Source organism: Carcharodon carcharias, chromosome 18, assembly GCF_017639515.1.
Source record: "Carcharodon carcharias isolate sCarCar2 chromosome 18, sCarCar2.pri, whole genome shotgun sequence".
In the NCBI taxonomy this organism is placed as follows: domain Eukaryota; kingdom Metazoa; phylum Chordata; class Chondrichthyes; order Lamniformes; family Lamnidae; genus Carcharodon; species Carcharodon carcharias.
The window spans coordinates 7985986-8008175 of NC_054484.1; the positions used below are offsets into that span (position 1 = coordinate 7985986).

A 22190-nucleotide genomic window follows, 5' to 3' on the forward strand; every position below is an offset into this window, starting at 1 on the left:
CTTCTATCCATGCTAGTACCTTGCCTCTAACACCATGGGCTCTTATCTTACTGAGCAGCCTCCTGTGCAGCGCCTTGTCAAAGGCCTTCTGGAAGTCCAAGTAGATAACATCCATTGGCTCTCCTTTGTCTAACCTACTTGTTACCTCCTCAAAGAATTCTAACAGATTTTTCAGGCATGATCTCCCCTTGATGAAACCATGCTGACTTTGCCCTATTTTACCATGCACTTCCAAGTATTCTGAAATCTCATCCTTAATAATGGACTCTAAAATCTTACCAACGACTGAGGTCAGGCTAATCGACCTGTACTTTCCCGTCTTTTGCCTCACTCCCTTCTTAAACAGGGGGGTTACATTAGCGATTTTCCAGTCCTCTGGGACCCTCCCTGACTCCAGTGAATCCTGAAAGATCACCACTAACGCCTCCACTATCTCTTCAGCTATCTCCTTCAGAACTCTGGGGTGCAATCCATCTGGTCCAGGTGATTTATCCACCTTCAGACCTTTCAGTTTTCCTAGCACCTTCTCCTTGGTAATGGCCATCATACTCACCTCTGCCCCCCGACTCTCTTGAACTTTGGGGATGTTACTCGTGTCTTCCATCGTGAAGACTGACGCAAAGTACCTATTCAGTTCCTCCGCCATTTCTTTGTTCCCCACTACTACTTCTCCAGCGTCATTTTCCAGCGGCCCAATGTCCACTTGCTTACCCTTTATATATCTAAAAAATACTTTTATATTACTGGCTAGTTTACCCTCATATTTAATCTTCTCCCTCCTTATTTCTTTTTTAGTTGTCCTCTGTTGGTCTTTGTAGGCTTCCCAATCCCCTGGTTTCTCACTGCTCTTCGCCGCATTGTATGCTTTCTCTTTAGTTTTATGCTGTTCCTGACTTCCTTTGTCAGCCATGGCTGCCTCATCCTCCCTTTAGTATGTTTCTTCTTCCTAGCGATGAATTTTTGTTGTGTCTCCCAAATTACTCCCAGAAACTCCTGCCTTTGCTGTTCCACTGTCTTTCCTGCTAGGCTCATCTCCCAGTCAATTCTGGCCAGCTCCTCCCTCATGCCTCTGTAGTTGCCTTTATTCAACTGTAATACCGTTACATCTGATTCCAGCTTTTTCCTCTCAAATTGCAGGGTAAATTCTATCATATTATGGTCATTTCCTCCTAAGGGTTCCTTCACCTTAAGTTCCCTTATCAAATCTGCCTCATTACACATCACTAAATCTAGAATTGCCTGTTCCCTAGTGGGCTCCACCACAAGCTCCTCCAAAAATCCATCTCATAGACATTCCACAAATTCCTTTTCTTGGGATCCACTACCAACCTGATTTTCCCAGTCTACCTGCATATTGAAATCCCCCATGATCACTGTAACCTTGCCTTTCTTACACACCTTTTCTATCTCCTGGTGTATCTTGTGCCCCACATCCTGACTACTGTTCGGAGGCCTGTACATAACTCCCATTATGGTTTTTTTACCTTTGCGGTTCCTCAACTCAACCCACACAGATTCCACATCATCTGACCCTACGTCATTTCTTGCTATCGATTTAATTTCATTTCTTACTAACAAAGCAACCCCACCCCCTCTGCCAACCTGCGTATCTTTTCAATAGGGTGTATATCCTTGGATATTTAGCTCCCAGTCCTGATCCCCTTGCAGCCATGTCTCCGTAATGCCTACCACATCATACCTGCCAATTTCAATCTGCGCCACAAGCTCATTTACCTTATTTCGTATACTGCAAGCATTCAGATACAACACCTTCAGTCCTGTATTTCCCATCCCCTTTCTCATTGTCATTCCTTTATCTGATGTGCTTGAAGTTAGATTCCTAGCACACCACACCAGCACCATCACTAACCAACGACACGACATTAACTGCATCACCCATTTTGTTTTTTTTGAAGGGTAAATGGGTGAGCGGTGGAGATGGTGCCTTTGACCAAGAGCCTGCTTTCCCTGTCCGGTCGGAGCATTCGTCAAATTGTAACAAGACAAGTTCACCACAAAGCTAGTCCTGACTTTCATGGCAAGTATGGAAACGCTATCCTTTTGGGAGGATTAGTATTCTGTGTTACAGCCTGGAGTTCTGTTGTAACACAGACTGGGCTCACATAGAACATGTCTCCTATTGGCAAGATCACCCCTCAAAACTGGAGGGAAGACTACAGGAATGGACCAAGTTTTTCAAGAAATTGAGTCCACACGGGCTGGATTACAAATTTACTTCTAGGCTCATGGCTTCCACTGTACTGATTATCTCTATATATTGGGCCTCATAGTAGATCAATAAATTATAGAAATTTTTTTTTAAAAAGCAGTGTAACATCAACAACGTCACTAATGAGTGATCGGCCATTCATGATGTCAAGCACAGCACTGACAACTCCAGGGTCTACACACACAACTTCACCTGTGCAGTGTGCCAACTCACCATGGAGAGCGATGAATGGTAAATCTACAAGATGGAGACACAATATCCTTATCACCAAAGCAAAACTGCGGATAATGTTTTGAGAAAAGAAAACAAGCCACAACAGACTGTAACGCGTTCAGTTTAATTATAGAAGTCCATTGTTAATCTTTAATTTGGAGAATATAAAAAAATTAATGATTCAAACAGTTATATTGATAAAGAGACATTACATTTTTTAAAGAAAGAGTGAAGTTATTTTGTTGTATTATTCATAAGGAGTTAGGAACTAATTGTTGCTGAACAAATGCTATCGAACCTTTTCATCTCTCACCCAGCATGACAGACACAAGAATACCAAATCTCAAAGGAGCAACAGTTTATACTGCATGAGAAAAGGGTTCTGATTGGTTTGATATTCAACTCTGATTGGTTGAGGCTTTGTTGTGGAGAATGCACCAGGGAATTATTGCCCCACTGTGCTTTTGTTTAATTCAAAAAAGGTGCAAAGCCTGGACATGTCCCTTTAGCCTGCAAGGCACAGGTCCCTATGTATTAAAGTGAGTAGCTTCTTGAAAATATAAATGAGCCACATTGTAGCCTGGCTGATAATCTCAAATCGGTTGTTAGACAAATTGTTAGCACATTTATGATTATTCAGCATTATCGAGGGGTCAGTCAGTCAATCAGACAGAAATGCAATATGGAGGGGGTCAGTCAGTCAAACAGGCAGCACATCAATATCGAGGGGTCAGTCAGTCAAACAGGTAGCACTGCAATATCGAGGGGTCAGTCAGTCAAACAGGCAGCACATCAATATCGAGGGGTCAGTCAGTCAAACAGGTAGCACTGCAATATTGAGGGGTCAGTCAGTCAAACAGTCAGCACTGAAATATCGAGGGGTCAGTCAGTCAAACAGGCAGCACTGCAATATCGAGGGGTCAGTCAGTCAAACAGGCAGCACTGCAATATTGAGGGGTCAGTCAGTCAAACAGGCAGCACTGCAATATCGAGGGGTCAGTCCGTCAAACAGGCAGCTCTGCAATATCAAGCGGTCAGTCAGTCAGACAGACAACACTGCAATACTGACGGGTCAGTCAGTCAAACAGGCAGCACTGCAATATTGAGGGGGTCAGTCAGTCAAACAGGAAGCACTGCAATATCGAAGTGTCAGTCAGTCAGACAGTCAACACTGCAATACTGAGGGGTCAGTCAGTCAAACAGGCAGCACTGCAATATCGAGGGGGTCAGTCAGTCAAACAGGCAGCGCTGCAATATCGAGGGATCGGTCAGTCAAACAGGCAGCACTGCAATATCGAGTGATCGGTCAGTCAAACAGGCAGCACTGCAATATCGAGGGGGTCGGTCAGTCAAACAGGCAGCGCTGCAATATCGAGGGATCGGTCAGTCAAACAGGCAGCACTGCAATATCGAGGGATCGGTCAGTCAAACAGGCAGCGCTGCAATATCGAGGGATCGGTCAGTCAAACAGGCAGCACTGCAATATCGAGGGGTCAGTCAGTCAAACAGAACAAGCAGCACTGCAATATAAAGAGGTCAGTCAGTCAAACAGAACAGGCAGCACTGCAATATCGAGGGGTCGGGCAGTCAATCAGACAGCACTGCAATATCGAGTGTTCAGTCAGTCAAACCTGTAGCACTGCAATATCGTGGCGGTCAGTCAGTCAAACAGGCAGCACTGCAGTATCGAGGGGTCAGTCAGTCAAACAGGCAGCAGTGCAATATCGAGGGGTCAGTCAGACAAACAGGCAGCAGTGCAATACTGAGCGGTCAGTCAGTCAAACAGGCAGCACTGCAATATCGAAAGGTCAGTCAGCCAAACAGGCAGCACTGCAATATCGAGGGGTCAGTCAGTCAAACAGGCAGCACTGCAATATCGAGGGGTCAGTCAGTCAAACAGACAGCACTGCAATATCGAGGGGTCAGTCAGTCAAACAGGCAGCACTGCAATATCGAGGGGTCAGTCAGTCAAACAGGCAGCGCTGCAATATCGAGGGGTCAGTCAGTCAAAGAGGCAGCACTGCAATATTGAGGGGTCAGCCAGTCAATCAGACAGCACTGCAATATCGACGGGGACAGTCAGTCAAACAGACAACACTGCAATATCGAGTGGTCAGTCAGTCAAACAGGCAGCAGTGCAATATCGAGGGGTCAGTCAGTCAAACAGGCAGCACTGCAATATTGAGCGGTCAGTCATCAAATAGGCAGCGCTGCAATATTGAGGGGGTCAGTCAGTCAAATAGACAGCATTGCAATATCGAGGGGTCAGTCAGTCAAACAGAACAGGCAGCACTGCAATATCGAGGGGGTCAGTCAGTCAAACAGGCAGCCCTGCAATATTGCGGGGTCAGTCAGACAAATCGGCAGCGCTGCAATATTGAGGGGTCAGTCAGTCAAACAGACAGCACTGCAATATCGAGGGGTCAGTCAGTCAAACAGGCAGCGCTGCAATACTGAGGGGTCAGTCAGTCAAACAGGCAGCACTGCAATACTGAGGGGTCAGTCAGTCAAACAGAACAGCCAGCACTGCAATATCGAGGGGGTCAGTCACTCAAACAGACAGTGCAGCAATATTGAGGGGGTCAGTCAGTCAAACAGGCAGCACTGCAATATCAAGGGATCAGTCAGTCAAACAGACAACACTGCAATATCGAGGGGGTCAGTAAGTCAAACATGCAGCACTGCAATATCGAGGCGGTCAGTCAGTCAAACAGGCAGCACTGCAATATCGAGGGGGTCAGTCAGTCAAACAGGAATTGCAATATCGAGGGGTCAGTCAGTCAAACAGGCAGCACTGCAATATCGAGGGGTCAGTCTGTCAAACAGGCAGCTCTGCAATATCAAGGGGTCAGTCAGTCAGACAGACAACACTGCAATACTGATGGGTCAGTCAGTCAAACAGGCAGCACTGCAATATCAAGGGGTCAGTCAGTCAGACAGACAACACTGCAATACTGATGGGTCAGTCAGTCAAACAGGCAGCACTGCAATATTGAGGGGTCAGTCAGTCAAACAGAACAGGCAGCACTGCAATGTTGAGGGGTCAGTCAGTCAAACAGGCAGCGCTGCAATATCGAGGGGTCAGTCAGTCAAACAGGCAGCACTGCAATATCGAGTTGTCAGTCAGTCAAACAGGCAGCACCGCAATATCGAGGGGGTCACTCAGTCAATCAGGCAGCACTGCAATATCGAGGGGTCAGTCAGATAAACAGGCAGCACTGTAATATCGAGTGGTCAGTCAGTCAAACAGGCAGCACTGCAATATTGAGGGGGTCAGTCAGTCAAACAGACAGCACTGCAATATCGAGGGGTCAGTCAATCAATCAGACAGCACTGCAATATCGAGTGGTCAGTCAGTCAAACCTGTAGCACTGCAATATCGTGGCGGTCAGTCAGTCAAACAGGCAGCACTGCAGTATCGAGGGGTCAGTCAGTCAAACAGGCAGCAGTGCAATATCGAGGGGTCAGTCAGACAAACAGGCAGCAGTGCAATACTGAGGGGTCAGTCAGTCAAACAGGCAGCACTGCAATATCGAAAGGTCAGTCAGCCAAACAGGCAGCACTGCAATATCGAGGGGTCAGTCAGTCAAACAGGCAGCACTGCAATATCGAGGGGTCAGTCAGTCAAACAGACAGCACTGCAATATCGAGGGGTCAGTCAGTCAAACAGGCAGCACTGCAATATCGAGGGGTCAGTCAGTCAAACAGGCAGCGCTGCAATATCGAGGGGTCAGTCAGTCAAAGAGGCAGCACTGCAATATTGAGGGGTCAGCCAGTCAATCAGACAGCACTGCAATATCGACGGGGACAGTCAGTCAAACAGACAACACTGCAATATCGAGTGGTCAGTCAGTCAAACAGGCAGCAGTGCAATATCGAGGGGTCAGTCAGTCAAACAGGCAGCACTGCAATATTGAGCGGTCAGTCATCAAATAGGCAGCGCTGCAATATTGAGGGGGTCAGTCAGTCAAATAGACAGCACTGCAATATCGAGGGGTCAGTCAGTCAAACAGAACAGGCAGCACTGCAATATCGAGGGGGTCAGTCAGTCAAACAGGCAGCCCTGCAATATTGCGGGGTCAGTCAGACAAATCGGCAGCGCTGCAATATTGAGGGGTCAGTCAGTCAAACAGGCAGCGCTGCAATACTGAGGGGTCAGTCAGTCAAACAGGCAGCACTGCAATACTGAGGGATCAGTCAGTCAAACAGAACAGCCAGCACTGCAATATCGAGGGGGTCAGTCACTCAAACAGACAGTGCAGCAATATTGAGGGGGTCAGTCAGTCAAACAGGCAGCACTGCAATATCGAGGGATCAGTCAGTCAAACAGACAACACTGCAATATCGAGGGGGTCAGTAAGTCAAACATGCAGCACTGCAATATCGAGGCGGTCAGTCAGTCAAACAGGCAGCACTGCAATATCGAGGGGGTCAGTCAGTCAAACAGGAATTGCAATATCAAGGGGTCAGTCAGTCAAACAGGCAGCACTGCAATATCGAGGGGTCAGTCTGTCAAACAGGCAGCTCTGCAATATCAAGGGGTCAGTCAGTCAGACAGACAACACTGCAATACTGATGGGTCAGTCAGTCAAACAGGCAGCACTGCAATATCAAGGGGTCAGTCAGTCAGACAGACAACACTGCAATACTGATGGGTCAGTCAGTCAAACAGGCAGCACTGCAATATTGAGGGGTCAGTCAGTCAAACAGAACAGGCAGCACTGCAATGTTGAGGGGTCAGTCAGTCAAACAGGCAGCGCTGCAATATCGAGGGGTCAGTCAGTCAAACAGGCAGCACTGCAATATCGAGTTGTCAGTCAGTCAAACAGGCAGCACCGCAATATCGAGGGGGTCACTCAGTCAATCAGGCAGCACTGCAATATCGAGGGGTCAGTCAGATAAACAGGCAGCACTGTAATATCGAGGTGGACAGTCAGTCAAATACACAGCACTGCAATATCGAGGGATCAGTCAGTCAAACAGGCAGCACTGCAATATCGAGGGGGTCAGTCAGTCAAACAGGAATTGCAATATCGAGGGGTCAGTCAGTCAAACAGGCAGCACTGCAATATGGAGGGGTCAGTCCGTCAAACAGGCAGCTCTGCAATATCAAGTGGTCAGTCAGTCAGACAGACAACACGGCAATACTGATGGGTCAGTCAGTCAAACAGGCAGCACTGAAATATCAAGGGGTCAGTCAGTCAGACAGACAACACTGCAATACTGATGGGTCAGTCAGTCAAACAGGCAGCACTGCAATATTGAGGGGTCAGTCAGTCAAACAGAACAGGCAGCACTGCAATGTTGAGGGGTCAGTCAGTCAAACAGGCAGCGCTGCAATATCGAGGGATCAGTCAGTCAAACAGGCAGCACTGCAATATCGAGTTGTCAGTCAGTCAAACAGGCAGCACTGCAATATCGAGGGGGTCACTCAGTCAAACAGGCAGCACTGCAATATCGAGGGGTCAGTCAGATAAACAGGCAGCACTGCAATATCGAGGTGGACAGTCAGTCAAATACACAGCACTGCAATATCGAGGGATCAGTCAGTCAAACAGACAACACTGCAATATCGAGGGGTCAGTCAGTCAAACAGAACAGGCAGCACTGCAATATCGAGAGGGTCAGTCAATCAAACAGGCAGCACTGCAATATCGAGGGGGTCAGCCAGTCACACGGACAGCACTGCAATATCAAGTGGTCAATCAGTCAAACAGAACAGGCAGCACTGCAATATCGAGGGGGTCAGTCAGTCAAACAGGCAGCACTGCAATATTGAGGGGTCAGTCACTCAGACAGACAACACTGCAATATCGAGGGGACAGTCAGTCAGACAGACAACACTGCAATACTGAGGGGTCAGTCAGTCAAACAGGCAGCACTGCAATATCGAGGGGTCAGTCAGTCAAACAGTCAGCACTGCAATAGTGAAAGGTCAGTTAGCCAAACAGGCAGCACTGCAATATCGAGGGCGTCAGTCAGTCAAACAGACAGCACTGCAATATCGAGGGCTCAATCATTCAAACAGGCAGCACTGCAATATCGAGTGGTCAGTCAGTCAAACAGGCAGCACTGCAATATCGAGGGGGTCAGTCAGTCAAAAAGACAGCACTGCAATATCGAGGGGTCAGTCCGTCAAACAGGCAGCAGTGCAATATCGAGGGTTCAGTCCGCCAAACAGGCAGCACTGCAATATCGAGCGGTCAGTCAGTCAAACAGGCAGCACTGCAATATTGAGGGGGTCAGTCAGTCAAACAGGCAGCACTGCAATATCGATGGATCAGTCAGTCAAACAGACAACACTGCAATATCGAGGGCTCAGTCAGTCAAACAGAACAGGCAGCACTGCAATATCGAGGGGTCAGTCAGTCAAACAGGCAGCGCTGCAATATTGAGGGGTCAGTCATCAAACAGGCAGCGCTGCAATATTGAGGGGGTCAGTCAGTCAAATAGACAGCACTGCAATATCGAGGGGTCAGTCAGTCAAACAGAACAGGCAGCACTGCAATATCGAGGGGGTCAGTCAGTCAATCAAGCAGCGCTGCAATATTGCGGGGTCAGTCAGTAAAACAGACAGCACTGCAATATCGAGGGGTCAGTCAGTCAAACAGGCAGCGATGCAATACTGAGGGGTCAGTCAATCAAACAGGCAGCGCTACAATACTGAGGGGTCAGTCAGTCAAACAGAACAGTCAGCACTGCAATATGGAGGGGGTCAGTCAGTCAAACAGGCTTCACTGCAATCTCGAGGGATCAGTCAGTCAAACAGACAACACTGCAATATCGAGGGGGTCAGTAAGTCAAACAGGCAGCACTGCAATATCGAGGCGGTCAGTCAATCAAACAGAACAGGCAGCACTGCAAGATTGAGGGGGTCAGTCAGTCAAACAGACAACACTGCAATATCGACGGGGTCAGTCAGTCAAACAGGCAGCACTGCAATATCGAGGTGCTCAGTCATCAAACAGAACAGGCAGCACTGCAATATTGAGGGGTCAGTCAGTCAAACAGGCAGCACTGCAATATCGAGGGGTCAGTCAGTCAAAACAGAACAAGCAGCACTGCAATATCAAGGGGTCAGTCAGTCAAACAGAACAGGGAGCACTGCAATATCGAGGGGTCAGTCAGTCAAACAGGCAGCACTGCAATACTGAGGGGTCAGTCAGTCAAGTAGGCAGCACTGCAATATTGAGCGGGTCAGTCAGTCAGACAGTCAACACTGCAATATTGAGGGGTCAGTCGGTCAAACAAGCAGCACTGCAATATTGAGGGGGTCAGTGAGTCAAACAGAAGAGGCAGCACTGCAATATCGAGGGGTCAGTCAGACAAAGAGGCAGCACTGCAATATTGAGGGGGTCAGTCAGTCAAACAGACAGCACTGTAATATTGAGGGGTCAGTCAGTCAAACAGAACAAGCAGGACTGCAATATCAAGGGGTCAGTCAGTCAAACAGAACAGGCAGCACTGCAATATCGAGGGGTCAGTCAGTCAATCAGACAGCACGGCAATATCGAGGGGGTCAGTCAGTCAAACAGGAATTGCAATATCGAGGGGTCAGTCAGTCAAAAAGGCAGCACTGCAATATCGAGGGGTCAGTCCGTCAAACAGGCAGCTCTGCAATATCAAGGGGTCAGTCAGTCAGACAGACAACACTGCAATACTGACGGGTCAGTCAGTCAAACAGGCAGCACTGCAATATTGAGGGGGTCAGTCAGTCAAACAGGCAGCACTGCAATATCGAGGGATCAGTCAGTCAAACAGACAACACTGCAATATCGAGGGGGTCAGTCAGTCAAACAGGCAGCACTGCAATATCGAGGCGCTCAGTCAGTCAAACAGAACAGGCGGCACTGCAATTTTGAGGGGGTCAGTCAGTCACACAGGCAGCACTGCAATATCGAGGGGTCAGTCAGACAAAGAGGCAGCACTGCAATATTGAGGGGTCAGTCAGTCAAACAGAACAAGCAGCACTGCAATATCAAGGGGTCAGTCAGTCAAACAGAACAGGCAGCACTGCAATATCGAGGGGTCAGTCAGTCAATCAGACAGCACTGCAATATCGAGTGGTCAGTCAGACAAACAGGCAGCACTGCAATATCGAGGGGGTCCGTCAGTCAAACAGGAATTGCAATATCGAGGGGTCAGTAAGACAAAGAGGCAGCACTGCAATATTGACTGGGTCAGTGAGTCAAACAGACAGCACCGCAATATCGAGGGGTCAGTCGGTCAAACAAGCAGCACTGCAATATTGAGGGGGTCAGTGAGTCAAACAGAAGAGGCAGCACTGCAATATCGAGGGGTCAGTCAGACAAAGAGGCAGCACTGCAATATTGAGGGGGTCAGTCAGTCAAACAGACAGCACTGTAATATTGAGGGGTCAGTCAGTCAAACAGAACAAGCAGGACTGCAATATCAAGGGGTCAGTCAGTCAAACAGAACAGGCAGCACTGCAATATCGAGGGGTCAGTCAGTCAATCAGACAGCACGGCAATATCGAGGGGGTCAGTCAGTCAAACAGGAATTGCAATATCGAGGGGTCAGTCAGTCAAAAAGGCAGCACTGCAATATCGAGGGGTCAGTCCGTCAAACAGGCAGCTCTGCAATATCAAGGGGTCAGTCAGTCAGACAGACAACACTGCAATACTGACGGGTCAGTCAGTCAAACAGGCAGCACTGCAATATTGAGGGGGTCAGTCAGTCAAACAAGCAGCACTGCAATATCGAGGGATCAGTCAGTCAAACAGACAACACTGCAATATCGAGGGGGTCAGTCAGTCAAACAGGCAGCACTGCAATATCGAGGCGCTCAGTCAGTCAAACAGAACAGGCGGCACTGCAATATTGAGGGGGTCAGTCCGTCACACAGGCAGCACTGCAATATCGAGGGGTCAGTCAGACAAAGAGGCAGCACTGCAATATTGAGGGAGTCAGTGAGTCAAACAGACAGCACTGCAATATCGAGGGGTCAGTCAGTCAAACAGAACAAGCAGCACTGCAATATCAAGGGGTCAGTCAGTCAAACAGAACAGGCAGCACTGCAATATCGAGGGGTCAGTCAGTCAATCAGACAGCACTGCAATATCGAGTGGTCAGTCAGACAAACAGGCAGCACTGCAATATCGAGGGGGTCCGTCAGTCAAACAGGAATTGCAATATCGAGGGGTCAGTAAGACAAAGAGGCAGCACTGCAATATTGACTGGGTCAGTGAGTCAAACAGACAGCACCGCAATATCGAGGGGTCAGTCAGTCAAACAGAACAAGCAGCACTGCAATATCAAGGGGTCAGTGAGTCAAACAGAACAGGCAGCACTGCAATATCGAGGGGTCAGTCAGTCAAACAGGCAGCGCTGCAATACTGAGGGGTCAGTCAGTCAAACAGGCAGCACTGCAATACTGAGGGGTCAGTCAGTCAAACAGAACAGCCAGCACTGCAATATCGAGGGGGTCAGTCAGTCATACAGGCAGTGCTGCAATATTGAGGGGGTCAGTCAGTCAAACAGGCAGCACTGCAATATCGAGGGATCAGTCTGTCAAACAGACAACACTGCAATATCGAGGGGGTCAGTAAGTCAAACAGGCAGCACTGCAATATTGAGGCGGTCAGTCAATCAAACAGAAAAGGCAGCACTTCAAGATTGAGGGGGCCAGTCAGTCAAACAGGCAGCACTGCAATATCGAGGGGTCAGTCAGACAAAGAGGCATCACTGCAATATTGAGGGGGTCAGTCAATCAAACAGACAGCACTGTAATATTGAGGGGTCTGTCAGTCAAACAGAACAATCAGCACTGCAATATCAAGGGGTCAGTCAGTCAAACAGGCAGCACTGCAATATCGAGGGGTCAGTCCATCAAACAGGCAGCTCTGCAATATCAAGGGGTCAGTCAGTCAGACAGACAACACTGCAATACTGACGGGTCAGTCAGTCAAACAGGCAGCACTGCAATATTGAGGGGGTCAGTCAGTCAAACAGGCAGCACTGCAATATCGAGGGATCAGTCAGTCAAACAGACAACACTGCAATATCAAGGGGGTCAGTCAGTGAAACAGGCAGCACTGCAATATCGAGGCGCTCAGTCAGTCAAACAGAACAGGCACCACTGCAATATTGAGGGGATCAGTCAGTCAAACAGGCAGCACTGCAATATCGAGGGGTCAGTCAGACAAAGAGGCAGCACTGCAATATTGAGGGGGACAGTGAGTCAAACAGAGAGCACTGCAAAATCGAGGGGCCAGTCAGTCAAACAGAACAAGCAGCACTGCAATATCAAGGGGTCAGTCAGTCAAACAGAACTGGCAGCACTGCAATATCGAGGGGTCAGTCAGTCAATCAGACAGCACTGCAATATCGAGTGGTCAGTCAGTCAAACAGGCAGCACTGCAATATTGAGGGGGTCAGTGAGTCAAACAGACAGCACCGCAATATCGAGGGGTCAGTCAGTCAAACAGAACAAGCAGCACTGCAATATCAAGGGGTCAGTCAGTCAAACAGAATAGGCAGCACTGCAATATCGAGGGGTCAGTCAGTCAATCAGACAGCACTGCAATATCGAGTGGTCAGTCAGTCAAACAGGCAGCACTGCAATATCGAGGGGGTCAGTCAGTTAAACAGGAATTGCAATATCGAGGGGTCAGTCAGTCAAACAGGCAGCACTGCAATATCGAGGGGTCAGTCCGTCAAACAGGCAGCTCTGCATTATCAAGGGGTCAGTCAGTCAAAAAGGCAGCACTGAAATATTGAGGGGGTGAGTCAGTCAAACAGGCAGCACTGCAATACTGACGGGTCAGTCAGTCAAACAGGCAGCACTGCAATATCAAAGGGTCAGTCAGTCAGACAGTCAACACTGCTATACTGATGGGTCAGTCAGTCAATCAGGCAGCACTGCAATATTGAAGGGGTCAGTCAGTCAAACAGGCAGCAATGCAATATCGAGGGGTCAGTCAGTAAAAAAGGCAGCACTGAAATATTGAGGGGGTGAGTCAGTCAAACAGGCAGCACTGCAATACTGACGGGTCAGTCAGTCAAACAGGCAGCACTGCAATATCAAAGGGTCAGTCAGTCAGAGAGTCAACACTGCAATACTGATGGGTCAGTCAGTCAAACAGGCAGCACTGCAATATCGAGGTGGCCAGTCAGTCAAATATACAGCACTGCAATATCGAGGGATCAGTCAGTCAAACAGAAAACACTGCAATATCGAGGGGTCAGTCAGTCAAACAGAACAGGCAGCACTGCAATATCGAGAGGGTCAGTCAATCAAACAGGCAGCACTGCAATATCGAGGGGGTCAGCCAGTCACACGGACAGCACTGCAATATCAAGTGGTCAATCAGTCAAACAGAACAGGCAGCACTGCAATATCGAGGAAGTCAGTCAGTCAAACAGGCAGCACTGCAATATTGAGGGGTCAGTCACTCAGACAGACAACACTGCAATATCGAGGGGACAGTCAGTCAGACAGACAACACTGCAATACTGAGGGGTCAGTCAGTCAAACAGGCAGCACTGCAATATCGAGGGGTCAGTGAGTCAAACAGGCAGCACTGCAATAGTGAAAGGTCAGTTAGCCAAACAGGCAGCACTGCAATATCGAGGGCGTCAGTCAGTCAAACAGACAGCACTGCAATATCGAGGGCTCAATCATTCAAACAGGCAGCACTGCAATATCGAGTGGTCAGTCAGTCAAACAGGCAGCACTGCAATATCGAGGGGGTCAGTCAGTCAAAAAGACAGCACTGCAATATCGAGGGGTCAGTCCGTCAAACAGGCAGCAGTGCAATATCGAGGGTTCAGTCCGCCAAACAGGCAGCACTGCAATATCGAGCGGTCAGTCAGTCAAACCGGCAGCACTGCAATATTGAGGGGGTCAGTCAGTCAAACAGGCAGCACTGCAATATCGAGGGATCAGTCAGTCAAACAGACAACACTGCAATATCGAGGGCTCAGTCAGTCAAACAGAACAGGCAGCACTGCAATATCGAGGTGTCAGTCATTCAATCAGGCAGCGCTGCAATATCGAGGGGTCAGTCAGTCAAACAGGCAGCGCTACAATATTGAGGGGTCAGCCAATCAAACAGACAGCACTGCAATATCGAAAGGGTCAGTCAGTCAAACAGGCAGCACTGCAATATTGAGGGGTCAGTCATCAAACAGGCAGCGCTGCAATATTGAGGGGGTCAGTCAGTCAAATAGACAGCACTGCAATATCGAGGGGTCAGTCAGTCAAACAGAACAGGCAGCACTGCAATATCGAGGGGGTCAGTCAGTCAATCAAGCAGCGCTGCAATATTGCGGGGTCAGTCAATAAAACAGACAGCACTGCAATATCGAGGGGTCAGTCAGTCAAACAGGCAGCGATGCAATACTGAGGGGTCAGTCAATCAAACAGGCAGCGCTACAATACTGAAGGGTCAGTCAGTCAAACAGAACAGTCAGCACTGCAATATGGAGGGGGTCAGTCAGTCAAACAGGCTTCACTGCAATCTCGAGGGATCAGTCAGTCAAACAGACAACACTGCAATATCGAGGGGGTCAGTAAGTCAAACAGGCAGCACTGCAATATCGAGGCGGTCAGTCAATCAAACAGAACAGGCAGCACTGCAATATCGAGGTGTCAGTCATTCAATCAGGCAGCGCTGCAATATCGAGGGATCAGTCAGTCAAACAGAACAGGCAGCACTGCAATATCGAGGGGTCAGTCAGTCAAACAGGCAGCGCTGCAATATCGAGGGGTCAGTCAGTCTAAGAGGCAGCGCTGCAATATTGAGGGGTCAGCCAGTCAATCAGACAGCACTGCAATATCGACGGGTTCAGTCAGTCAAACAGACAACACTGCAATATCGAGTGGTCAGTCAGTCAAACAGGCAGCACTGCAATATTGAGGGGTCAGTCATCAAACAGGCAGCGCTGCAATATTGAGGGGGTCAGTCAGTCAAATAGACAGCACTGCAATATCGAGGGGTCAGTCAGTCAGACAGAACAGGCAGCACTGCAATATCGAGGGGGTCAGTCAGTCAATCAAGCAGCGCTGCAATATTGCAGGGTCAGTCAGTAAAACAGACAGCACTGCAATATCGAGGCGTCAGTCAGTCAAACAGGCAGCGATGCAATACTGAGGGGTCAGTCAATCAAACAGGCAGCGCTACAATACTGAGGGGTCAGTCAGTCAAACAGAACAGTCAGCACTGCAATATGGAGGGGGTCAGTCAGTCAAACAGGCTTCACTGCAATCTCGAGGGATCAGTCAGTCAAACAGACAACACTGCAATATCGAGGGGGTCAGTAAGTCAAACAGGCAGCACTGCAATATCGAGGCGGTCAGTCAATCAAACAGAACAGGCAGCACTGCAAGATTGAGGGGGTCAGTCAGTCAAACAGACAACACAGCAATATCGACGGGGTCAGTCAGTCAAACAGGCAGCACTGCAATATCGAGGTGCTCAGTCATCAAACAGAACAGGCAGCACTGCAATATTGAGGGGTCAGTCAGTCAAACAGGCAGCACTGCAATATCGAGGGGTCAGTCAGTCAAAACAGAACAAGCAGCACTGCAATATCAAGGGGTCAGTCAGTCAAACAGAACAGGGAGCACTGCAATATCGAGGGGTCAGTCAATCAAACAGGAATTGCAATATCGAGGGGTCAGTCAGTCAAACAGGCAGCACTGCAATACTGAGGGGTCAGTCAGTCAAGTAGACAGCACTGCAATATTGAGCGGGTCAGTCAGTCAGACAGTCAACACTGCAATATTGAGGGGTCAGTCGGTCAAACAAGCAGCACTGCAATATTGAGGTGGTCAGTGAGTCAAACAGAACAGGCAGCACTGCAATATCGAGAGGGTCAGTCAATCAAACAGGCAGCACTGCAATATCGAGGGGGTCAGTCAGTCACACAGACAGCACTGCAATATCAAGTGGTCAATCAGTCAAACAGAACAGGCAGCACTGCAATATCGAGGGGGTCAGTCAGTCAAACAGGCAGCACTGCAATATTGAGGGGTCAGTCACTCAGACAGACAACACTGCAATACTGAGGGGTCAGTCAGTCAAACAGGCAGCACTGCAATATCGAGGGGTCAGTGAGTCAAACAGGCAGCACTGCAATAGTGAAAGGTCAGTTAGCCAAACAGGCAGCACTGCAATATCGAGGTGTCAGTCAGTCAAACAGACAGCACTGCAATATCGAGGAGTCAGTCAGTCAAACAGAACAGGCAGCACTGCAATATCGAGGTGTCAGTCATTCAATCAGGCAGCGCTGCAATATCGAGGGGTCAGTCAGTCAAACAGGCAGCGCTACAATATTGAGGGGTCAGCCAGTCAAACAGACAGCACTGCAATATCGAAAGGGTCAGTCAGTCAAACAGACAACACTGCAATATCGAGGGGTCAGTCAGTCAAACAGGCAGCACTGCAATATTGAGGGGTCAGTCATCAAACAGGCAGCGCTGCAATATTGAGGGGGTCAGTCAGTCAAATAGACAGCACTGCAATATCGAGGGGTCAGTCAGTCAAACAGAACAGGCAGCACTGCAATATCGTGAGGGTCAGTCAGTCAAACAGGCAGCGCTGCAATATTGCGGGGTCAGTCAGCCAAACCGGCAGCGCTGCAATATTGAGGGGTCAGTCAGTCAAACAGTCAGCACTGCAATATCGAGTGGTCAGTCAGTGAAACAGGCAGCACTGCAATATCGAGGGCGTCAGTCAGTCAAACAGACAGCACTGCAATATCGAGGGCTCAATCATTCAAACAGGCAGCACTGCAATATCGAGTGGTCAGTCAGTCAAACAGGCAGCACTGCAATATCGAGGGGGTCAGTCAGTCAAAAAGACAGCACTGCAATATCGAGGGGTCAGTCCGTCAAACAGGCAGCAGTGCAATATCGAGGGTTCAGTCCGCCAAACAGGCAGCACTGCAATATCGTGCGGTCAGTCAGTCAAACCGGCAGCACTGCAATATTGAGGGGGTCAGTCAGTCAAACAGGCAGCACTGCAATATCGAGGGATCAGTCAGTCAAACAGACAACACTGCAATATCGAGTGCTCAGTCAGTCAAACAGAACAGGCAGCACTGCAATATCGAGGGGTCAGTCAGTCAAACAGGCAGCGCTGCAATATCGAGGGGTCAGTCAGTCAAAGAGGCAGCGCTGCAATATTGAGGGGTCAGCCAGTCAATCAGACAGCACTGCAATATCGACGGGTTCAGTCAGTCAAACAGACAACACTGCAATATCGAGTGGTCAGTCAGTCAAACAGGCAGCACTGCAATATTGAGGGGTCAGTCATCAAACAGGCAGCGCTGCAATATTGAGGGGGTCAGTCAGTCAATCAAGCAGCGCTGCAATATTGCGGGGTCAGTCAGTAAAACAGACAGCACTGCAATATCGAGGGGTCAGTCAGTCAAACAGGCAGCGATGCAATACTGAGGGGTCAGTCAATCAAACAGGCAGCGCTACAATACTGAGGGGTCAGTCAGTCAAACAGAACAGTCAGCACTGCAATATGGAGGGGGTCAGTCAGTCAAACAGGCTTCACTGCAATCTCGAGGGATCAGTCAGTCAAACAGACAACACTGCAATATCGAGGGGGTCAGTAAGTCAAACAGGCAGCACTGCAATATCGAGGCGGTCAGTCAATCAAACAGAACAGGCAGCACTGCAAGATTGAGGGGGTCAGTCAGTCAAACAGACAACACTGCAATATCGACGGGGTCAGTCAGTCAAACAGGCAGCACTGCAATATCGAGGTGCTCAGTCATCAAACAGAACAGGCAGCACTGCAATATTGAGGGGTCAGTCAGTCAAACAGGCAGCACTGCAATATCGAGGGGTCAGTCAGTCAAAACAGAACAAGCAGCACTGCAATATCAAGGGGTCAGTCAGTCAAACAGAACAGGGAGCACTGCAATATCGAGGGGTCAGTCAATCAAACAGGAATTGCAATATCGAGGGGTCAGTCAGTCAAACAGGCAGCACTGCAATACTGAGGGGTCAGTCAGTCAAGTAGGCAGCACTGCAATATTGAGCGGGTCAGTCAGTCAGACAGTCAACACTGAAATATTGAGGGGTCAGTCGGTCTAACAAGCAGCACTGCAATATTGAGGGGGTCAGTGAGTCAAACAGAAGAGGCAGCACTGCAATATCGAGGGGTCAGTCAGACAAAGAGGCAGCACTGCAATATTGAGGGGGTCAGTCAGTCAAACAGGAATTGCAATATCGAGGGGTCAGTCAGTCAAAAAGGCAGCACTGCAATATCGAGGGGTCAGTCCGTCAAACAGGCAGCTCTGCAATATCAAGGGGTCAGTCAGTCAGACAGACAACACTGCAATACTGACGGGTCAGTCAGTCAAACAGGCAGCACTGCAATATTGAGGGGGTCAGTCAGTCAAACAGGCAGCACTGCAATATCGAGGGATCAGTCAGTCAAACAGACAACACTGCAATATCGAGGGGGTCAGTCAGTCAAACAGGCAGCACTGCAATATCGAGGCGCTCAGTCAGTCAAACAGAACAGGCGGCACTGCAATATTGAGGGGGTCAGTCCGTCACACAGGCAGCACTGCAATATCGAGGGGTCAGTCAGACAAAGAGGCAGCACTGCAATATTGAGGGAGTCAGTGAGTCAAACAGACAGCACCGCAATATCGAGGGGTCAGTCAGTCAAACAGAACAAGCAGCACTGCAATATCAAGGGGTCAGTCAGTCAAACAGAACAGGCAGCACTGCAATATCGAGGGGTCAGTCAGTCAATCAGACAGCACTGCAATATCGAGTGGTCAGTCAGACAAACAGGCAGCACTGCAATATCGAGGGGGTCCGTCAGTCAAACAGGAATTGCAATATCGAGGGGTCAGTAAGACAAAGAGGCAGCACTGCAATATTGACTGGGTCAGTGAGTCAAACAGACAGCACCGCAATATCGAGGGGTCAGTCAGTCAAACAGAACAAGCAGCACTGCAATATCAAGGGGTCAGTGAGTCAAACAGAACAGGCAGCACTGCAATATCGAGGGGTCAGTCAGTCAAACAGGCAGCGCTGCAATACTGAGGGGTCAGTCAGTCAAACAGGCAGCACTGCAATACTGAGGGGTCAGTCAGTCAAACAGAACAGCCAGCACTGCAATATCGAGGGGGTCAGTCAGTCATACAGGCAGTGCTGCAATATTGAGGGGGTCAGTCAGTCAAACAGGCAGCACTGCAATATCGAGGGATCAGTCTGTCAAACAGACAACACTGCAATATCGAGGGGGTCAGTAAGTCAAACAGGCAGCACTGCAATATTGAGGCGGTCAGTCAATCAAACAGAAAAGGCAGCACTTCAAGATTGAGGGGGCCAGTCAGTCAAACAGGCAGCACTGCAATATCGAGGGGTCAGTCAGACAAAGAGGCATCACTGCAATATTGAGGGGGTCAGTCAATCAAACAGACAGCACTGTAATATTGAGGGGTCTGTCAGTCAAACAGAACAATCAGCACTGCAATATCAAGGGGTCAGTCAGTCAAACAGGCAGCACTGCAATATCGAGGGGTCAGTCCGTCAAACAGGCAGCTCTGCAATATCAAGGGGTCAGTCAGTCAGACAGACAACACTGCAATACTGACGGGTCAGTCAGTCAAACAGGCAGCACTGCAATATTGAGGGGGTCAGTCAGTCAAACAGGCAGCACTGCAATATCGAGGGATCAGTCAGTCAAACAGACAACACTGCAATATCAAGGGGGTCAGTCAGTGAAACAGGCAGCACTGCAATATCGAGGCGCTCAGTCAGTCAAACAGAACAGGCACCACTGCAATATTGAGGGGATCAGTCAGTCAAACAGGCAGCACTGCAATATCGAGGGGTCAGTCAGACAAAGAGGCAGCACTGCAATATTGAGGGGGACAGTGAGTCAAACAGAGAGCACTGCAAAATCGAGGGGCCAGTCAGTCAAACAGAACAAGCAGCACTGCAATATCAAGGGGTCAGTCAGTCAAACAGAACTGGCAGCACTGCAATATCGAGGGGTCAGTCAGTCAATCAGACAGCACTGCAATATCGAGTGGTCAGTCAGTCAAACAGGCAGCACTGCAATATTGAGGGGGTCAGTGAGTCAAACAGACAGCACCGCAATATCGAGGGGTCAGTCAGTCAAACAGAACAAGCAGCACTGCAATATCAAGGGGTCAGTCAGTCAAACAGAATAGGCAGCACTGCAATATCGAGGGGTCAGTCAGTCAATCAGACAGCACTGCAATATCGAGTGGTCAGTCAGTCAAACAGGCAGCACTGCAATATCGAGGGGGTCAGTCAGTTAAACAGGAATTGCAATATCGAGGGGTCAGTCAGTCAAACAGGCAGCACTGCAATATCGAGGGGTCAGTCCGTCAAACAGGCAGCTCTGCATTATCAAGGGGTCAGTCAGTCAAAAAGGCAGCACTGAAATATTGAGGGGGTGAGTCAGTCAAACAGGCAGCACTGCAATACTGACGGGTCAGTCAGTCAAACAGGCAGCACTGCAATATCAAAGGGTCAGTCAGTCAGACAGTCAACACTGCTATACTGATGGGTCAGTCAGTCAATCAGGCAGCACTGCAATATTGAAGGGGTCAGTCAGTCAAACAGGCAGCAATGCAATATCGAGGGGTCAGTCAGTAAAAAAGGCAGCACTGAAATATTGAGGGGGTGAGTCAGTCAAACAGGCAGCACTGCAATACTGACGGGTCAGTCAGTCAAACAGGCAGCACTGCAATATCAAAGGGTCAGTCAGTCAGAGAGTCAACACTGCAATACTGATGGGTCAGTCAGTCAAACAGGCAGCACTGCAATATCGAGGTGGCCAGTCAGTCAAATATACAGCACTGCAATATCGAGGGATCAGTCAGTCAAACAGAAAACACTGCAATATCGAGGGGTCAGTCAGTCAAACAGAACAGGCAGCACTGCAATATCGAGAGGGTCAGTCAATCAAACAGGCAGCACTGCAATATCGAGGGGGTCAGCCAGTCACACGGACAGCACTGCAATATCAAGTGGTCAATCAGTCAAACAGAACAGGCAGCACTGCAATATCGAGGGGGTCAGTCAGTCAAACAGGCAGCACTGCAATATTGAGGGGTCAGTCACTCAGACAGACAACACTGCAATATCGAGGGGACAGTCAGTCAGACAGACAACACTGCAATACTGAGGGGTCAGTCAGTCAAACAGGCAGCACTGCAATATCGAGGGGTCAGTGAGTCAAACAGGCAGCACTGCAATAGTGAAAGGTCAGTTAGCCAAACAGGCAGCACTGCAATATCGAGGGCGTCAGTCAGTCAAACAGACAGCACTGCAATATCGAGGGCTCAATCATTCAAACAGGCAGCACTGCAATATCGAGTGGTCAGTCAGTCAAACAGGCAGCACTGCAATATCGAGGGGGTCAGTCAGTCAAAAAGACAGCACTGCAATATCGAGGGCTCAATCATTCAAACAGGCAGCACTGCAATATCGAGTGGTCAGTCAGTCAAACAGGCAGCACTGCAATATCGAGGGGGTCAGTCAGTCAAAAAGACAGCACTGCAATATCGAGGGGTCAGTCCGTCAAACAGGCAGCAGTGCAATATCGAGGGTTCAGTCCGCCAAACAGGCAGCACTGCAATATCGAGCGGTCAGTCAGTCAAACCGGCAGCACTGCAATATTGAGGGGGTCAGTCAGTCAAACAGGCAGCACTGCAATATCGAGGGATCAGTCAGTCAAACAGACAACACTGCAATATCGAGGGCTCAGTCAGT

At 49.1% G+C, this 22190-nt stretch overlaps 1 pseudogene; it reads left to right on the forward strand.

Annotated features, from left to right (window-relative positions):
* The first annotated feature begins 1938 nt into the window (after positions 1–1938).
* On the forward strand, positions 1939–2290 carry LOC121290939 (annotated as a pseudogene).
* The last annotated feature ends 19900 nt before the right edge of the window (positions 2291–22190 follow it).